Source organism: Crocuta crocuta, unplaced genomic scaffold, assembly GCF_008692635.1.
Source record: "Crocuta crocuta isolate KB4526 unplaced genomic scaffold, BGI_CrCroc_1.0 scaffold92, whole genome shotgun sequence".
NCBI lineage: Eukaryota > Metazoa > Chordata > Mammalia > Carnivora > Hyaenidae > Crocuta > Crocuta crocuta.
The window spans coordinates 673,776-683,770 of NW_027528804.1; the positions used below are offsets into that span (position 1 = coordinate 673,776).

The window sequence follows — 9,995 nt, forward strand, 5'->3', positions numbered from 1 at the left end:
ATACAATTCGGCATTCACAGCAGTTAAAGGGGTAGGGGAGATAGAAGTATCGTTTCACTTAACACATTCAACTAGCATGGGTTATCTAAAATCAAAACTCACATAAAGTCTTCCAACAGATATGGAGGTCCTTTGAATGCAAAAAACATTCGTACATTATTTGCTATCATTGCCATCTGCACACTCTCTCACCCAAGCCACAGGATTGAGAGATACATCTCATCAAGTTGAAAAATATCCGTTATGTACCACCAAGCCCCTCCACGGGCTCTCTCATTTTCTTGCTCGTACTAGCCTTTTAAGCCTTGACACCACTATCAATCCCACACAAAATTTCAAAACTTCCTACAGCCTTCTGGTTCCATATCACAGCCTTGTGTTCATAACGTTGATATGACTGTGTGAAATAAAGAGTAGCGGATATAAATGGGACACCCACTGTCAAAGACACAGCCTGTGCAGGGCGGAGACAAATTCTTGATTCAGAAAGCAAGTAGACAGAAAGATCCCTATGGCAGAATATTTACAGCACTATTTTCAACGAAGTGCTTCTTTCATAAACATTTGAAATGCGACGAACTGCAAAGATTAAATGAAGGCTTCATATTGTACTTTTGCATATGAAGAGAGACAAGTGTTTAAAAAACAAAAGAACTAAACACTGGGACAGCATGATCTCCAGAAAAGATTTTCTTAAGGAAAAAGTCTATAAGGTGGGGTTCAAATTAAAACAAGGACAAAATTATATAGTTCTAGTCAATGGTTTCCATTTTGAACATGCAAAGAATTCAGGGATAAAATATTATAGGAGAAACCTTTTTTTAAAAAAATAATACAATTTTTTTCTTAATATTTTATTTAGTTTTGAGAGAGAGAGAGAGAGAGAAGGACTGAGGAGCAGAGGGAGAGGGAGACACAGAATCTGAAGCAGGCTCCAAGCTCTAATATGTCAACACAGAGTCTTACGTGGGGCTCGAACTCATGAACCAGGACATCATGACCTGAGCTGAAGGTGACACTCACAAACTAATCAAACTTATAAGACTATAAGTTTTGAAACTTATTATTAACAAAACTTATAAAGTTCCTTTAGCTTTTCTTCTCTTTCTAAAGAAAACAGTCAGAAATACTGCTGAATATACTCCACATGGGACAAACCAACTTTGAGAAGTCTTAGTACATACGTATTTTATATTATACTTATTATGTGTTTAGAAAAATTTGAATTCTCGCCAGCCTATACCAACCCCACTGTTTACATTCCCCAGCCAGAAGATTTAGAATCCACACTTAGCCAAAGCCTCTGTTGAAATCACTGCCTGACTTTGCATGTAATGCAGATCTCCAATCAATTGCTGCACCTGAATGAGAATTGCTGTGAGAGTTATTTTTAGAACCAGAGGCCTGATTTGGCTCCCTCTGCATATTATCCTGGATTTGGTTATCACCTGATGGACCTGAACTTGGGACGAACATGCCCATCCCACCCCAGTTGTTCTGCAGTGCTGTCGGGGCTGCAGAGTCATGGCTGGATTAATGCTGAAAGCATCACAGTTCATCCCTCCACCCATGTTAACTACCTTGATTGTTTCCCAAACCAGCTCCACCCCCTCTCCTGTCACTAAATCCACCCTGATTCCCAAAGCCCCTGGATTATCACCACATTTTCCTTTTTTAAAAATGTTTGTTTTATTTTTGAGAGAGAGAGACAGAGTGTAAGTACGGGTGGAGCAGAGAGAGAGGGAGACATAGAATCTGACGCAGGCTCCAGGCTGCGAGCCATCAGCACAGAACCTGTCATGGGGCTCAAACTCACGAACCACGAGATCATGACCTGAGCCAAAGTCAGACGCTTAACCAACTGAGCCACCCAGACGCCCCACACCAAATCTTCCACTTCTAACTGTCCATAGCTCTTGTGCTTAAGTTCAGCATTGCCTATGTGTACACCGACTCCTTTAATGATCAAGTCCTCTCCACAAAGAGATTGGGCAACCTGATCATCTGCAAATGTGACAAAGCCAAACACCCTGAGTGGTTTGGGAATAAAGACATCAACCATCTCCCCCAAATGGCTAAAGAACTGGGGCGCCTGGGTGGCTTAGTCGGTTAAGCGTCCGACTTTCGCTTAGGTCATGATCTCGCGGTTCGTGGGTTCGAGCCCCGCGTCGGGCTCTGTGCTGACTGCCAGCTCAGAGCCTGGAGCCTGTTTCAGTCTGTGACTCCCTCTCTCTCTGACCCTCCCCTGCTCACACTGTCTCTCTTTCTCGCCTAGAAATAAATAAAACATTAAAAAAAAATGGCTAAAGAACTGCCACAGCTCATCAGCAATCATGTCCTCTGAATAACATCCATGGAATACCTTTCTGCTTCTCAAAGCCTTCTGTGGGCTTTCCTTAGAATTAGGAAGTTTACAGTGACACCATCATCTATCCATCATGTATCTCTGATGTTACTTTCACTCAGGTTTCATATTCCGTACAACAAACAAAGCCAAACCCCTTTGAATGACTAGTTTTAACAGCTTTCTTGACCTGAACCATAAGAACTTCTCCGAAGGTACTAAAATATTCTTTTAGATCCTGTTCAGTGGTTTTTCATGGGAGGCCCGATATTATTAAATCAGACATTTTCTGGATAGCACTTTTCAATTTCCCTGCTGATGAAGCATCTGTCTCATCCATTTTTCTTTTGTTATCTTTGGGATAGTTGATGGCATGTACCAGATTTCCCCAGCTAACATCGGGGGCAGGCAGAATTCCATCTACCAGCTGGACACCTCTCACCCACGGAGACACTGGATTCCTGGAGCACAGCCCCCATGCCCCTGGAAACTGGGCTGTAAGTATGGAAAGCAGCGCTGTCCCATCATCTTCCAATGGTATTTCAGTGGGCTCATCATCCTCATCTTCAGTTACATGAATATATTATTGGGTACAACATCTTGCTTATTCACTAGGCTGCTGCTAGGAAGTCTGGAAGGGAAACCAAAGCAGCGAGGGACCCGGGAGCACCACAGCTACCACTTCACTTCCACTGTAACTCCCTGTTTGTATATGTATTTCTTTAAAAAAATTTTTTTAATGTTTGTTTGTTTTTGAGAGAAAAAGACAGAGCACAAGTGGGGAGGGGGCAGAGAGAGAGGAGACACAGAATCTGAAACAGGTTCCAGACTCTGAGCTGTCAGCACAGAGCCCGATGTGGGGCTCGAATTCACAAACTGTGAGATCGTCACCTGAGCCAAAGTGGGAGGCTTAACCTCCGGAGCCACCCAGGCCCTTTATATATTTCTAATAAGATCCAGTTTCTGCCCCCATTCCATTCCTACCCTACTGGCCTATGAAATTCCTCAAGATAAGGACCAATGCCTTCATCTTTGCATGCCTAGTAATACTCTAAGGTATTGTTAGATTTTCAATAAATGTTCCCCAGATGACTGAATGTTCTCTGGATTCCTAGTCACTAGCTGGGGTCTTTATCAGCCTGGAAAATGTTTTCTGGAATCATGACTCTTGCTCATTGGCTATGAGTCCTTACCATGGACTCAGAATGGGGCTACATTAGAGAAGATCTGGCTTCACCATTTCCTCATGAATGTTATGGTATGAAAGGACCTTTGAATATGGGACTTGGGGTTACTATGAGAGACTTCCTTTTGACTTGTCTCTGTGGCCTATATCCACTTATTTCTGGATGACTTCCCCATCTTCATGGGCCCATCATTTAGTACCCAGAAGATCCTGATATCAGGGACATGTATATTTTAAGATAAACGGTTCCTTCCAAATGCCATATGTGTTTTCATCTTTGTACCCCCTTTTATATCTTTCTGGAATGCTCTCCACCAACTTCTCTGTTTAATTAAACCCTACAAATCCAAATTTTACTTCAGGCTCTATCTCCTTTGTGAAGTTTCTTTAACCACTGAAGCTTCAATTAATCCCCTCTTCTTTGTACTCCTCTTAGTTTCTAGAATCCCAAACTGATTCTTATCTTTCCTTTGTGTTGTCAGTTTCTACATACCTATGCTGTCTTCTAAATAGGATTATATGCTTCTCAAGCATGAGTGTTTTAACTTGCGAATGCCTAAATTCAGAACATGTAGGGACCTCAGTGACATAGACCTCAAGAGGGCGGAGGGTGGGAATGGCAGAATCAGGTCAGATAGACGGGGAGAAGTTGACCTGTCTACAGATGTTGGGGCTCTCAGGGGCCTTGGGGCTGCCCAGTGCTCTAGGTCACAGAGATATGGGGAGGTCAGAGATGGTTCCTGTCAATGTTGAGATCAAGGAGTTCTATCTGTTGTGTGGGGCAATGCAAAGGACTCTGAGCAGCAGGATTGTATTGTGGCCCCACTTAAACAATGTTCTCCTAATAGGAACTCAGTCAAGCTGTAGGAGCAGGGAAGACTCTTGCAAAATCTCAGTAGAGTGGGAAGAAAGACTCCCAGATCAGTAGGAAATGAAGTTGGTCTAGTAAGTTGAGACAGAAGCCCAAACAACATGATTGAGGTGAGGAAAGGGTGGGAGGAGGGGGAGAAATAGAGAGAAAAAGAGGAAGGGAGATAGGAAGGGGAAATGAAGAGTATGTAGAGAGGCTAGCAGTGCAAGAGAAAAGAAAGGAGAACTAGTTGAAGAGGAAAGAAGAGAAAGAAAAGAAAAGGCAAATAAAAGTAAGAGGGAGGAAAGAGGGAAGAAGAGAAAAAACAAAACAAAAAACAAAACAAGATTAGAAAAGGGGAAGCTAAGAGAGGAGAAGGAAAGGCGGAGGCTTACCCTGCACACCACCTGCCTGAATACAGTCCAACCTCAAAGTCATGCTAGGAGGGTGGATCAAGTTGCATTATCTCTCTAAAATCACTATCAACCTTTACCTCCCAAATAGAGACTTTGATATGGACAATTGCCATTTCTCTCTCCTTTGGTAGAGCTTGGATAAAAGCTTTTAAGAAAATTTGGCTGCATTTAATTTGCATTCTGTATACATTCTCCATTGTGTGCACATTGTTTTCATTAAGTGTACGTTGCAAATATGTATATGTATTCTCCATTGGACACAAATGTGGTGTGATTGCTATATAAACACAGCTTTGAAACTGATTTTCTAACGAACTCACCATACCAGCTGGTTCTAGCTTAACCACACGGTGACCAGTAAGCCTCAATTCCTGCGTGCAGTTCTGAGTCTACCTCTGTTGCAGTCACAGCCAGCTTGTGGGTTAGAGGCTGCTGATGGATTCCTTGGCTTCTTTAGAACTGGCTTATCACTGAACAGTGTCTGGATGATTGAGAAAGGTGGTCATGATGCAGTTTTGACAGCCAAGTAAGAACAGCATCAAAAGTAATTCATTCCCAGTACCCTAACATGTTAGATATGAAATAGATCAATGCAAGTAAAATAATACTTCCACGCACCATGAGGCTGCTGGGACGATTGAAGGACATGCACTTTCAGCAATAACTCACACCAAGCATCCTATATCATCTACTATACTTTTATTTGTATGATTATTGCTTTTGTGCTTACATTTCAGCCTCCAGTATCAGGCCCGATCTTCACAGATGCTCGTAGGGCTGACAGAGCCGGTGTTAACAGCCTTGTTATACTACCGAGGAAGCATTGTTTCGCTAAGGTGTTGCATTCACAAGGGGCCCCACAAGTCCTCGGTTGCCTCGTGGAGTGCAGTATGTACTCTTATGAGCTACAACCCATTAGACTGGCCAAAGAAAAATGATTATTTCTATATCATTTCTAAATGGTCACAAAATAATATATGGTATGCCCTGACAACCCTCCAGTAAATGATTTTGTAGCTGTATATTGCTCCATACACTTTAAAAAGTTTTAGTTTCAGCTGGGCTTTATTTCTGTGCTCTTTCTCCATCATCTTTCAAAATTGGGAAAGTCATACTCAAAAATTTAAGGCGAGCCTAAGTGTCCATCAACAGATGAATGGATCAAGAAGATGTGGTTTATCTATACCATGGAATACTACATGGCAATGAGAAACAATGAAATCTGGCCATGTGTAGCAACATGGATGGACCTTGAGGGTGTTATGCTGAGCGAAATAAGTCAGGCAGAGAAGGACAAATATCATATGTTTGCACGTATAGGAGGATTAGGAGGAACTTGACGGAGGAACAAGGGGGAGAAGAAGGGCGGAAATGGTGGGGGAAAGGGAGAGAAGCAAACCATGAGAGACTCTTGAATGCTGACAAAAACTGAGGACTGATGGATGTGGGGGGAGGGGGGATGGGCATGGAGGAGGGCACTTGTGGGGATGAGCACTGAGTGTTATGTGGAAACTAATTTGACAATAAACTATAAAAAAAAAAAAATTAAGGCGAAAGGGCCACTGGGAACAAGGGTTCAAAATAAAACCGGCTTAAAAGTGCTCCCAGTTTTATTAGTGTGTGTAAAACTGACATTTGGTGGTGACTGTGTGGTTTTGAAGTTATCCCTTGTTGACGTGAAAAGGCAAGGCGGTAAATCTAGGAGCAGAATCAGGACAGTCAATTTCTGGCTTGCTCTCTGACTCTTGACAAGTCATTTAATATCCATCCCTTGTTATCTCCTAAATGCAAACTAGGGCAAGCACCAGGACAGCAGTGGCAAGGAGCACTGTGATTACCAGCTATCAAAATATATACTGGAACAATTTGTGCAGGGGCAACTTTTTCATATACGTATCGGAATGTTGGATGGATTAATGGTTCAGATCCCCTCGGGGGGAAACCGTTGAAGGCATCGATTTGGGGTGTTGTACATAAATTCTTATGCACTGGCTGCTTTTGGGTCTTGGTGATTTTAGTAGGGGACATATTATGAGCATAGCTGCTGTCTCTGATGGATGCAGATGAATTCTCCTCCTCTGGCCTCCAAGGCATGGCTACAGAAAATATTGAGACATTACTTTGGGTTTAACTCAGACAAAAGATTTTCCTATGCAAGGCCTACGGTTAAGCACTGGCTGTGACTTGATGAGGCCTTTACTAAGGTGTTTCTGACATATTTTACATGTGTGAAAACTAAGGGAATAAAGAAATGTAAGTCCAAAGAGATTGTATTTCTCTCCTGTCCATGCATTTTTTTATCAACTTGGCCATGAGGCTTAACACCCTTAAATAAGGGTTTTGTATAATTTTGCTGAGAAACAGAGCAGTCTCCAACCTTCCACAATTTTAAAGATCCTCAGAATAATCATAATGGGTAAAATTTGCTCAGAGACTGATTCATATTTCAAATTTATGGTGCTCTTCTCTATTGATTTTCACTCCCTAGGTGATCTCATCTGGTATCTCATCATGGCTTTAAATACCATTGATGTGCTGACACTCCCATATTTATATCTCTGACTTAGACCTTTCCTTTGAACTCCTGTTTATATAGCCAGTTGCCTGCTTCACACCTCCACTTGGTATCTTCTCAAGCCTAACATGTCCACAACAGAATTCTTGCTAACCGCCACCAAACCTGTTATTTCCAAAGGCTTCTCCAACTCTGAATGGCAACTTCATTCTTAAGTTACTCAGTCCAAACACTTGAGGTGATTCTTTATTCCTTTCTATCTCACAGCCCATATTCAGCTCCTCAGCCATTCCTGTTGGATTTCCTTTTCAAAATGTATCTGGAATCTGACAACTCTGTGTGACCACTTTGTGCCACTTTGGGCCACTGTCCCAGTTACCATCACCTTTATCTCAATTATTATAATAATATTCTAACTGGTCTCCATGTCTATTTATACCCTAAAGTTTCCTCTATGACCCTTCTAAAATGTGAATCAGATTGTGGCACTCTTCTGCTCAAACCTTCTGGAATTTTCTGAACATATGGAGAGTAAAACAAAAGCCCTTAAAATGACCTCCAAATTCTGGAGTACCTACAGCCTCCATCACTTCTCTGTCCTCACTTCCTAACAGCCTTTCTTCTATTCTGTTCCAGATACTAGCCTGCTTATTCTTCCTCCATAATGCCAGGTGTGCTATGGTCTTGAGTCCTCTGCACTTTTGGTTTCTTTTCCCTGCAATGTTCTTTCACCAGATCCTCTTGAGGTGACCTTTTACCCTTGTCTGTCAATATTCAGATTCTGATTACTACTTCCTTCCTTTATTGACATCTTTGGACTATGGACGGTAACAAAACTCGGAATAATGCACTGTTACTTGTGATTCTCCATGTCTCATCTTAACAATAAGATCTTTGTAATAAGCCTTGAATAATAAGTAGTAAGTAATAGGTCTCCTCTCTGTAATAAGCCTTGAATTGTCCTAATTTGAACATGCCATCCTGCTATGACCCTGAGTGACACAATAATTAGTATTATATTTAGCATGTATTGGTACTGTAAGGTAATAGGCCTGCAAAATGGGATTCTGACAATGAGATTCTCCTAAATTAAGAGAGCACAGGGAGAGTCATCTTGCCAGGAGAAGGTGGTACATAGGCACTCCATGTAAGGAAGAGGCATTACCATTACCCAGATTGTCATCGATGGCAATATAAATGATATGCAGATGGGGGGCACGGCAGTGGGAGATCACTGTGGCAACAATAGGGACTATAAAGATTGTGAGTGAGCTGGTTTCTTCTGTTCCTCAATAGCTTATTTAGGGGGAAAAATAAGAGATGTAAACTTATATAACACACGTGGAGAACCAGATGGCCTCTATAAAAGGTTTGAAGGAATTCCTTCTCTCCTACTTTTGCAGGATATATTCAGCGAAGGCACAAGGCCAGGATGTGGTTGTAAGGGGTGAGGGATTGCAGAGTTCAGTACTGAAGCCTGCCAGGTTTCTCTTCTAAGGCAGCTGAAAGAAAGGACATGTACCCTGAAGCAGGGGATTGGGAGATTTGAGCACATACTGGGCTGAGAATTTTGACCCTCAAGATTCCCCTGAAATTTTCTTGCCTAGGGAAGCTGTTTTTGCCTCATTCCCTTCCTCTAAGTAATCCTCCTCTGCATAAAAAACTTTGTCATTTTTGAACCTAAGGTGGTTGCCTCATAACCTAATGTTAATTTTTCTCACTACCCAACCTCACTCCTTGTCATTCCTTTTAGACCTAAAATGAAGGTTATTTTACAACATAGCACAGTTTGGGAAGCTCGAGACCTGCCTCCAGGAAGAAGGTGTATATTGAAAAGGACAGAAGAATTGACTAATCTGTAACAGCAGATGCAGTTGTGTGGGAATGAATTCCAAAGGTTCCATAGTAAGGGAAAAAACTATATGGCGGATCAGGTCAAAGTCATTTACATGGGTCCACTTACCTGGGAGTTAGATTTAAACATTATCTCCAGGACCTGGAAATGGCACTAATAGTCTACTAGGTTTTTAAATTGAAGTCTAGACTCATACATGGAACTCACTTGGCGTATTGCAGAGGACAGAGTCTAAAGGCTTGGGAAGATGGAAATATTGGAATAAATATATTATAAATAAAACTGCTTAGCCACTGCCTGGTCTTCCCCTTTGGGAGGACCCAGAAGACTCATCATTCACCAAAGCGTTAAGAAATGCATTGGTGTGAGAGATAGCGGTATGGAAAGATCTGTCATGGCTCCTCTTGGACCAGATGTAATGAAGGAGATGATGCAATGTAATTAGGTACACTGACCTTAATGTGACTAGTAGGAATCTCAGATTTATAGAGGACATTACTAGCAGTTAGTGGTAGGAGAAGGGGCGGGTGCTACTGCTATAATGAGCCATTGGACTTGAATGGTATTCATGGAATTTGGATTTGAGGAATCTGTGGCAATGTTTAATTGATAAGGGAGTACCTAGTAATAAAATAAATGGAAGCCTACTAATGGACTGTTTGACATATGGAAGAGGAAAAAGTTTTGGCCTCCAGTACAGAAACCTAACTCAAATCTTTGAAGTGGATTTCATGCCTTCTATACAATTTCTAAATCTAAATTGGTTCAAATATCGAAAGCCTCTTAACTAAGGAGAAATCCAGGTCTCTTTGTAAAAAGACATTATAAT

General features: G+C 41.7%; 1 pseudogene; it reads right to left on the bottom strand.

The window, feature by feature from the left end:
• Positions 1-1,255: 1,255 nt before the first annotated feature.
• Positions 1,256-7,601, bottom strand: LOC144224642 (TAR DNA-binding protein 43-like; annotated as a pseudogene).
• Between the last annotated feature and the right edge of the window lie 2,394 nt (positions 7,602-9,995).